Source organism: Leptosomus discolor, chromosome 1 (genome assembly GCF_034619465.1).
Source record: "Leptosomus discolor isolate bLepDis1 chromosome 1, bLepDis1.hap2, whole genome shotgun sequence".
NCBI classification, from domain to species: Eukaryota; Metazoa; Chordata; class Aves; order Leptosomiformes; family Leptosomidae; genus Leptosomus; species Leptosomus discolor.
The window spans coordinates 100,201,879-100,212,823 of NC_141391.1; positions in this window are offsets into that span (position 1 = coordinate 100,201,879).

Consider the following 10,945-nt stretch of genomic DNA (forward strand, 5'->3'; position numbering starts at 1 on the left):
GGCTTATCATTGAAATAAAATAAATCAACTGGCTATGAAAGGAATATTCGACTTACATTTCATTTATGTTACCCAAAAGTGCAATCTACTGAATGATGTTTTTTACCTCAAATAGCATGTACAAATATTTGAACTAAATTACGCATCTCACTGAGCAGCAAAGAATTCTACACAGCATGTCTCACTCAGCAAGCATCCTAATCTTTTCATTAAATTTGCCACAGTTTAAACAACTGTTTATCCTTGCATTCTGCTGGGCTTTAAAAAAAAGTATATGGCAATTTCTAACACCCTTTGTTTTGCCTTTGAAAACTGTTTTGGTATCTATGGATAACTAGCTATAAGCCCTACCAATCGGAAAATATTTGTGAAAACATACATACTTTCAGTAAGTTTTGGATCCCCAGTTAGGACTACAAATAAGATTTTGACACTTTCAGGTGCAATCCTGGCCTCTCCACGAATCCTGTCAGGAACTTCACCATTGAGTAAAAGGACTGGGATTCTCTCCTTCCTGCGTTTTTTTTGTTTCTTTAGAAAATGTTTAGAGTCCTAAGACAAAAGGTTTACGTGAAGTCTTCATTACATGGCATTGCTCATTAACCCAAGTCACTCTATGCTAGGCTGCTCGTTTGTTTGGTGGCCTTGCCTGTGCGCTACACAGCTTATGAAAAATTAGACACCCAGCTCTGGTCTAATAACATCTTAAGACCTTTAGCACGTTTTCTAATACTCCGGTTTTCTTCCTCTAACTGAATCTCTCACGTTATGATTTTCTATAGCCTTTGCTCATCGTACATTGGCTTTCTCCCCACCTACAGTACAAGTTTCCAGCCCTGAGATCCGAAACCCTTATAGAGGTACCGCAAGACAAGAGGAGCTGAAAAGGCAATATGGCTTTTCATGACACAAAGGGTTAAAGCTGGCTTTCTGCTGGACTTAGAAAGCTGCTATTTAAGTTCAGAAAAGACACTAGGGCAGGGCATGGTGTGACTGGGCCCCACTTCCAACTCCCCCACTAATGCTGATGAGTGCTACTTGCCAGCTATAATTGGTTTAACTGGCAGGACACCTTCTTCAACACCCCCGCATAGCTGAGTGGGTGAACCAGAACAGGGTCAACAGGATCAGGCACTTATTAACTAATACTCCTGAATTCTGATCAACTTCTTTTCAGCAATAGCCAGGTACTTGCCCACAGCTGGATTCAGCCAGGAATCACCCATATGGACAACTAAACCATGCTAGTGTCCGCAACATATCTCCACCGCTATTTTTATTATTATGTTGCTTTTAAATGGCAAATTAAGGCTCCTGATCAAAAAAAAAAAACCAAAACCCAACCACTCATAGCAATAGGTGAGGAGACAACCGCCTGCCTCAGGGGCGCCGGTCCCCCGTGCAGCTATTGGGGACCCCGAGCACCGACCAGAGAGATGCCGAGAGCGGGTATGACTTGCCACACACGACACGCTCGCCCACATAAAAGTTCGATGGGAAGATCATACAGCCCAACATTTTTTAAGTCCCTTTAAAGTCCTAACCAAACCCGGAGAGCCCGCTGCCCATTAACCCTTTCCTCCCGGGCGCGCAGCCGCCTCAACACGGCATCCCCGTCCACCACCGCTCTGAACGCGCCCCTCCCGCCTCCGGGCTCAGCCCCGCGGGGTCCCCTCCGCCACCGCCGCCCCCTTCGCCCGCGGGGTCTGCCCGCTCCCCGGCCGTGCCTCCCGCCATCGCCCCCGGGGGCGGTCGCTCAGGGGGCCCGGCCGCACCTCCTCCCGCGGCGGGGGGCATGCCCGGCTTCCCTGGGCGGCCGCTGAGACACACCCCCCCCCCCCCCCCCACACACACACACCCCGGCGCGGAGCGGCTCGGTGCGCACCGGCGAGCCGCCCCCCTTCCCGCCGCCCCCGCCTCACCTGGCCCCCGAGCCCGGCGCTCGCCTGCTTCTCTGCGTCCCGCCCCGGCCGCGGCGGCGGCGGCGGCACCGGCACCGCACACAGAGTCCAAAAAAATAAAAAAGAAGAAAAAAAAAAAAGGCGCCGCTGCCTCTCCGGGAGCCAAAATATCCTCGATGTGGCACAGCCGGCCAACAACAACAGCAGCAGCAGCGGGTTGATCCCAGCGGAGAGTCCCCGAGGAGGAAGGGGGGCGGGAGGAAGGAGGGAAGGCGGGTGCCTGGCGGCGGATGCGTGGGCGCTGCCGGCCGAGCCGCTGCTGCCTCAGCCGAGCGAGCCGAGCCGAGCCGAGCCGAGCCGCGCTATGCCGCGCCGTGCCGTACTGTGCCGCGCCGCCCGCCCTCGCAGGCTCTCTTCAGCGGGCGGGGGGAGGTGGCGGCGGCGGCGGGGCCCGCCTCCCCGCAAGCCCGGCCCCTTTCGCCGCCGCGGACCCGGTTGTTGTTGTTGTTGTCGTCGCCGTCGCTACGGCGGCGGGGGCCGCGCTGCTGCCTGTGCAGGGACCGGCCGGGGCTCCCCCGATCCGCGGGGGGCTGCCCCACGGCCGGGCCGTTCCCCCGGCCCCGAGGCCTCCTCCCCGCCTGGTGCTGGGGGGCACGGGGAGAGGGAAAGGCAGTTTTAGCTCGTTCAGACCGACAGGTTTTTGTTTTTTCCCTGACTACACAGGAGATAATTCATGCTGGACGTTTTCCAGGCTTATTTTTAATTAATACCTGTCTTCGAGATAGATAAGATTAGGAAAATTATTCCATAAAATCCAAGCATCTGTATAGTCTTCTTTTCATAAGTAAACTGTGATGCTTGCTACTGTGGAGATTCAGCAAGTACATCGTGTTGCACCTTCTACAATTATTTGGGGGAGTTCTTAATATAAACTAGATGCAATGTGAAAGCTGCACCAACAGTTTCATCTTGTGAATTGCAGATCTGGGCGCCACAGTCAGTAAAACAGGGTTGGTGTTCCTCAGACCTTGAAAAAATTCAGTAGCCCTTAGAAAGCTGCAAGGACCTCTCTGCCACCAAAATACAGAGGAACTTTCTGTTAAGTTTATTTTGTCCAAGGGAGCTCCCTCTGAGGGGTTGGGGAGGCTGGGTGGACAGGCAGGCTTTTCTTACTCTGTTCCACCCTCGTTGTTGGAGCCACCTGACTCATAGAATCATAGAATCACGGAACAGTTTGGGTTGGGAGGGACCTTAAAGATCATCTCTTTCCAACCCCCCTGCCATGGGCAGAGACACCTTCCACCTGACCAGGTTGCTCCAAGCCCCATCCAGCCCGGCCTTGAACACTACCAGGGAGGGGGCAGCCACAGCTTCTCTGGGCAACCTGTGCCAGTGCCTCACCACCCTCACAGGAAAGAATTTCTTCCTCACATCTATCCCAAATCTCCCCTCTTCCAGTTTGAAACCGTTACCCCTCACCCTATCACCACACTCCCTCATCAAGAGTCCCTCCCCACCTTTCCTGCAGGGCCCCCTTTAAGCACTGGAAGGTGGCTATAAGGTCTCCCCGGAGCCTTCTCTTCTCCAGGCTGAACATCCCCAACTCTCTCAGCCTGTCCTCACAGGGGAGGTGCTCCAGCCCCCTGGTCATCTTAGTGGCCCAAATTTGGACCCACTTGAGCAGGTCCATGTCTTCCCTGACTCTCTTGCCACATTACCTACAACTGACTGACATGGTGTTACACACTTTGGGTGCATCCAGCTGGGGCAATCCACATGTGCTTCCCACCTCCCCATCCTGGCTGTGCATTGGAGCCATGTCCTGACGGTGTCTTGGCATGAGGCCTGTCTGTGTGCGGACTATCGCGCTGTACGCTCCGGGTGGGAAGAGACTGCCATGTGCCTGTCTGGCAGCTGTCCGGCAGTGGGTGCCCAGGGGACCCGCACGGCAGCCTGCGCCCTGCAGCACCCACCTCACAGGTTACAGATGCAGTCCTTGGTGGCGCTGAATCACCGAGCTGTAAGGAGAAAACAAGCTGGAGCCAGTTTCTTGTTGCTTCCACCCTTGACTTCTCTAGATTTTCAGTGAACACCAGGGACCTAAACTGCACTTAAAAAGCTGTTCTTTAAGCTTGCTATTACACCTTGCTTTATTTAAACTAACTCCCATTTCAAATTAACACTTGTGTCATATGGTTGTAACTTTTCTTGTAATAGGAGCCCACTAACTGCTACTTCTTGGTTCCTCACCAGGTTTCAGCTGACCCCTTACCATGTGCCTAAGCTGTGATTATTTTTGCCATTAAAAAGCCAGGCTGTTGGTGGTGCAGTTGTCAGGGCTTCCTCCTTCTATGTTTTCCAACTATTTCTGGCTGCAGCAAAAGCTGAACCGTGCCACTTGTTACCTCAGAGTCAGATTCTCTAGTGTTTCTTTCAAACTCTTCAGAAAAGTTTCTCTTTTAGAAAAGTGGGATATATTTCATTGCTTAGGGTCAAGAGGTACCAGGCAAATTGTGACAGTCTACTTTGAGAGGCTGAAGGAAGGGTCTTGATTATGCCAATGATATTTCTTACTTCAGGAGAGTCTTTATCTAATAAGGCAACATCTGTTAAAATCCTAAGGGAAACCATTAAAAACTGTATGTCAGCTGTGTAGCAATTTTAGTAACACTGACTAAAACAATTATGTCACCCTTTATATAGGGGAAACATCTGGGAAAAAATAAGATGAAAGACTGGGAGTTATTTATTTCTTACTAAATTAATGTTCTGGGATCCAGAGCAAAATTATTAACCTGGCCGTAGTTTGCTCTATTAATATTTCTTATTTTTAAAGTATTTCTTCTTACATAAGAGTATTTAATTTCATTAAGTAATACTTATTGTTAGCATGCAAATACACTATTGCTCCTCTAGAAGTGGTACATGCTTAGTGGGCTGGAGTACATGATATATGAGGAGGTGCTGAGGGAGCTGGGTTTCATTAGTTTGGAGAAGAGCAGGCTAATGGGGAATCTCACTGCTATTTTCAGCTGCTTAGTGGGAGGTTATAGCAAAGAAAGAGCCAGACTCTTCCAGAGGTGCACAGTTGCAGCAGGGGAAGTAACATTTGGATATTTGGAAATAAATGTTCCCAGTGCAAGTGAAAGCTTCATCTGTTGAGAGTCTCTGCTCTTGACTGGCCAAAGCCCCAAGCAACCCCAGCAGGAGGTTGGAACAGAGACCTGCAGTGGTCCTCTCCAGCCCGAGTTGCTCTATAATTCTGTGATCCCTCTGCGCTGCTCATTTTCAAAATGTAACATCTTCAAGCTAGAGAGTCAAAGAAAAAATAGTTTTGGGTTTGTTTTACTTCTGTAAGTGCTTGTTCTATTTCAACAATTGTCCATTGCTCTTACCTGTGCTTTTATGCGTGTGTGCTGGCATGCTGTCAGCCATAGAGACAAAAGGGGGAGTTCTATATAAACTTAAGAGTAATCACGGTATCAGCACCGTGCTACAGACTTTTCAGATTTTTTTTGGTTGTTGTTGCAGGCTTATGGTGCTTTCTTTTTTTTTTCAGGAGTGAGGGAGAACTAGCTGTGGTACTCAAGTGTGAAGTGGCTAGAAAGGGAAAAGGAAAGAAAAGCAATAAAGACTAAAGAACAAATTGCTGCAAAGTCATTGTACTGGGAGTCTGTGTTAGTCCAGGTAGATAAGACTTTTTCTCAGTCCTTCTTGCTAATAAATTTCTTGTTTGAAAGAGGACCCACGCTGCAAGTGAGTGCTAAGGGGTTGTATCTGGTTTTTTAATTGCCTTTCTCTGCAATAGTGTCTCAGAAATATGCTGGAGAGTTACTTTCTTGTGGTGAATTAAGGTAAAGGAACTTGTTAGATTTTTTTAAAGTATGTGAATACATGACATCTTGCACTGAAACCAATGGAGGGTTTCTGAAGGGATAATTTGCCCCCATATTTCTGATTTGAGCAGCTGCAATGCTGATTTGTGAGTTCATTGTCAAAGACGGGGAGAAGAAGAAGAGCAGCAGCTGATGGTCAGGGCATCCCAGGGAAGGGCTTCACTCAGTGTCTGCACAACATATTCTCACTGGGGCCAACAAAGAGGAGGAATAAGATCCTAAAAATGCAGAGGGTTAAAGCATAGAGAGGGAATGCGAGGCAGCAGGTATGTGGAAGAGCTGCATTGCAGCCAGTGCTCCAGAGCAGCTATGACTTACTCCTCCAGAATTTTTCTTGCGCCACGGGAGAGGACACACAGGAGTGAAAACCCTGTCGTACTGTCAAAGTATGTGTGTGCGCACTCATCTGCATGTTGGCTCAGCTCCTCTGCCTGGGTATGTTTGGGGCGCACGTGTGTGTCCTTCCTCCTCCTCCTCCTACTGCTGCTGTGGGGAGCGGTGTGGCTGTGCTGGGCTGGAGCAGCCCTTGCCGGGGCAGCCCCATGGATGTCTGGTGGGCGCTCAGGGGTGCAGTATGGCCTGTGCCTCCTCCTACTCCTCCTCACATCCCTGCAGTATCAGGGATGCCTTGTTGTTCATTTACATTCAGTAACATAAATAAACAGAGTAAACCTGAATTTGAAAGAAAAGGCTGTATATTTGTGCCCCTAAAAGACAATTAACAATGAAGCTCAAGTAGTGACCATCTGTAAGATCACAGTGTAAAGGGTCTCGGGAAGTAACATCTTTGAAAAATAAAGGCCAGCTATCTCAGTTTGAAATAGTAACTTCAAACAAGACGCTATTATGATTGAAACAAAGGATGAAACTCATTGACTCTGCCATTCAAACACAACTAAACCAAAATATTTATAAAGGGTTGGGGAAAAGGGGGGTATCAAACGCACTTGCACTCGGACGTATGTTCTTTGCTGTTAAAATCAAACACGGCTGACCGTCCCTGCCGAAAAGTTCTCCCCACAGTGTTTGGTGCACAAAGTGTGACCAAGATCATTTCTGCGAAGGCATCTCGGTGAGTCACAGAGTATAGCAAGTTATTCATGTGCGTGTCATGAACACATGCAAACCAACATGAATAATTACTGCGGAGAAACAAATACTATGTCAAAGTTCTGTCAGCATGTTTGAGCAGTAACAGAAATTGCTACAATTTGCCCATAAAGCACTACATTTCACCTTCATAAAACTGAAGGAAATTAAATAAACTGCCAGCTCCGTAAAGTATAAAAACTTGCAGTCCTTATGCTTCTGATTTTTTAATTAAGTGAAAATGTTACAAGCATGCCTCAAATAATGTTGCCAGCAGACAGGAGAGATGCCTAACACATGAACTGTAGGATGATGTCTCATACCATTGAAAAACCTAAGCCTTTACCTTTCGCACTAAAGCAGAAGATTAGTCGTTAAACTAGCTAGTGCTTAAGAGATTGCTCATACCATTTTGGGTGTATTTTATTCATTTCATGCAATGTGAGGCATGAAATAAAAGCATATGTTAATATTTTAAGGCCAAGTGTATTCAGAAGCAGCAGAGTTTAATAATTGCTTTTGGATCACTGTGTTCAAAAAAGTACACTTGAGCTTTCTTTAGCAACAGAGCTTTTTCTTTTATTCTCTGCATTTCATGTACTACTGGTTTCATTTTAGAATTGCCTTGCTTGCATACAGGCTTATGATTCTCCTGTTCAATTCACAAATGACCGCCGTGTGCCCTTCATTACCACATTAGCTCTCCCACCTATGTGGGCAGCAGCATGCTTCTCTAACCAGTAAGGGCTGTACTTCCTCTTGTGGTGGGTATAGTTCCCCTCTTCTCCCCCGTCACCGAATAATACAGGAGTTTTGCACCATTTTTGCGTGGCTGTAAAAGTTGCATGCTGGCACTTGGCAAGTTGTCACAACTATTTGAAAATTTACATTAGCCCTAGGTATATTGTAATGATGTAAAATGGGAGAGCCCACTGCTAGGAAGCTTTGCTTGTTGCTGCTGCTCTTGTACTTCTGTAAGTGAGAACTGTGTGAGCACTGGCTATATTTTTGGAACAGTGACTTAAGATTATTTTTTTCATATTGACATATACTCTTGTGTGTGAGTGCCCAAGCCCTGGCATAATAGAAATTTTTCAGCTTTTACATTTTCTATTACCTTCTTTATTATTCTCAACCTGCTTCATTCTCACCCCTTACCTTCCAGAGCAAATTCCCAATTTGCTTTTTTATCTCATTGCTTTATGTTTGTGTAACGAGCGGTACAAGCCAAGCGCTGGGTGGTGGCAGAACTTGTGGCACAGAAAGTGAGCACAGAGTCATATCTAATCACTTGTTTCTTTCTGGCAAGAAAATGCTATGATTTCATCCATGTGTCCCTCTTACTGCATGTTTAGTGCATATACACATCCTTACATAAAGAGCAGCGGTGAGACTCACTGTGGTCAGTGAATAAGATGACTATCTCTGCACAGTATTTTGAAATTCATTCAGAGCCTGGCAGGTGCTACACATTGGGACCTACAGGACATGTATTTTTCAGTAGTAAGAGTGAGGGAGAAGTTGCCAGCCCCTTTATTGACCTAAGCAAAAATTCAGGCACTGTAGTCATTCATCCCACTCTGTGTTGAGGATCTCAGCCTGAAGCATCTGAAGCAAAAAATCGTCTATTGAGTGGCCTTGACTAAAAGAACATCTACGTAAAACCTATGTCTCCTTTTATTGACCTGCTTTTCTGTTGGAACACTGTTCAGGCCTTCATATCGCAAGGAATTTAACCCCAATCTCCCAGAAATAGGAAAAGGAAAGGCAACACAAGCTTTAGCCGTAAGGGGATGTATACATTGTCGTGTCCAGTGGTGCATACATTGGTAGACTTGGAAAACTGCCTGTCTTTGATTCATAGACATCTTCTCTGTGAAGCGCTGCTCCGTCTTAGCCAAGTTGGCTGTCTTTTTGCTTTTACTTCCCCAGGGGCATAATGTCAAATTAGCCATTTTTACAAGAGAGGGAAGCTTTATAACAGCCACAACATACGTTCTCTGGAATACTGACAAGATAAATTTGTTTTATACAAATATAAGAAGCAGTTGCTGTATCTGTCCTGGTGGTTTTTCTTACTTTTATTTTCCTTTTTTTTTTTTTTTTTTTTAAATGGAACAGGTGCAATGCCTGTATCTGTTATCAGTATCTAATACGGTTTAAGCAAACACTGAATTGCTCACATTGTCTAGGTGTTGCATATAGTCTATTAGTCATGCTGTTTAGTGCTTATCAGAATGCAAAAAAAACATTTGAGATGAGTCATTAAGATTCATTAAAGAATATCTTTGTCATAACAGCAAATGAGGGAGAAATATGGAAGGGGCGGGTGGGGGTATGTCTAATATTTGTGGAGAACACATGACGTATGCCATACACCAGGGATCTTGAAAACAACGCTGTTTGTAGGGATATTATTAACAGAGCATAAAGTTAGCTTAGTTGTATTGATTGACCCTACTAAGCAAATTCTTTATTTGGAGTTTGGAATATTTAGCTTTTGGGGGGAACTGGATTATAGGGTATCACAGAAGATGATATCCCACAGCAGTGTCAAACTGGGGCCAAACCATAAGTCTTGCTTCACCCCATATGCAACTTTGTTAGTGGCAGAAACCCTGGGGCACTGTGGTCCCCTTGCCCTGCTAGCAATGTCCCCAGCAAAACAGGCATTCCTGCATGATGTGATGTGGCCATTCGTGTGGCTGCATGTCCCTGTCCTGTGCGACTGTGGCCGTCTGGCCCTGCATGAAGCCCAGACGCTGCAAGCGCTCTGCAGGCACTTAATGACAGTACTGAAACCACCACCTCTCTGTCGACACTTGCCGGCAAACACTCTAAGGGGGACAGCCTGTGCCAGGATGGCATAAAACAAGGGGGAAATATTTTTCTTAGCCCATGAGAATCTGCTGGAGTTTAGGCACTGGGGTTTTTTTCACCTGCAGGAGCAACAAAATCGATCTCAAAAATACTTCGTGAATTGTATTTTGGAAAAAAATGTATAAAAACAAAGCAAAAACTAGCCATGATTGATCAAACCTTTGCCTTTTTTTTTTTTTTGCTCCTGGCTTTTTTTTTTTATTGCTAAATATATTTTTATTTTAAATTGTCTTTTTACAAACAGTGGGTTTTGGTGGAGATCTGGGCACATCAAGCAAAGGCTTCATCTTGTGGGAGAGCACTGTAGGCTCTTCCTCCTCACACAAACCTCCATGCAGCTTTATCCCCACCAGCACGAATTCCTTGATGCAGGCCAGATGTGCTTTTCTCCTCATATAGTTGAGTGTTTCCACAGCTGAGGAGCTGGTCCAGCTGACAGCACCAAGATTTCTGGAGTCACTGCTCACTTGGAGGTGCGAAGTGGATTGCTCTCTGGCCTTGGGCAGACAAGCAGCCATAGGAATTTGTTGCTTTCATGCCTTTTCCCAGTGTTGGAAATCTTTTTATTAGGGGGGAAATAAATTGTCCACATCCTTTCTTTTTTTTTTTCTGTAGTGTGATCTCTTTCCTTTGTCTCAGTGCAAACTGGTTTTCTTAATGTGACTGATTTATAAAGAAAGCCAATGCTTGCCCAGAAGTCTTTAAATAAGCATATATATTCTACTCTGACCTTTATGATAATCATTCATTTGCTTTTTTATTGATCACTACCCACATCAAAGCTTTAACTCTGCCCACATACAGAAACTGAACTTTGGAAGCAATGCGCTCTCAGGTCCCGCTTGGATGATCTCTACTGATTTCCGTCGGGTTTCTTTAAGCAGAACCTGTGTTGCTTTTAATGTTCCTAAGTAAACCCAGGAGAAAATAACTTGTGTGGAGCTCTTATCTTGGGGGAACACACGCTTTGGCCATGCAGGAAACAAACTGAACAGATTTTAAAAGATAGGGATTTTTGATCTCACCTTCTTTAAATTCCTTCTGTCCTCTCACAGAAACCTGGCATTTCTGGGAACCCACACCCAGTGTGTGCTGGGGTTTAAGGTCAGCAATCATCTTTAAATACCCTTTCCCTGCACTTGGACCCTCTGTCCCTTCCCTACGTTTTTGCAGCTTGCA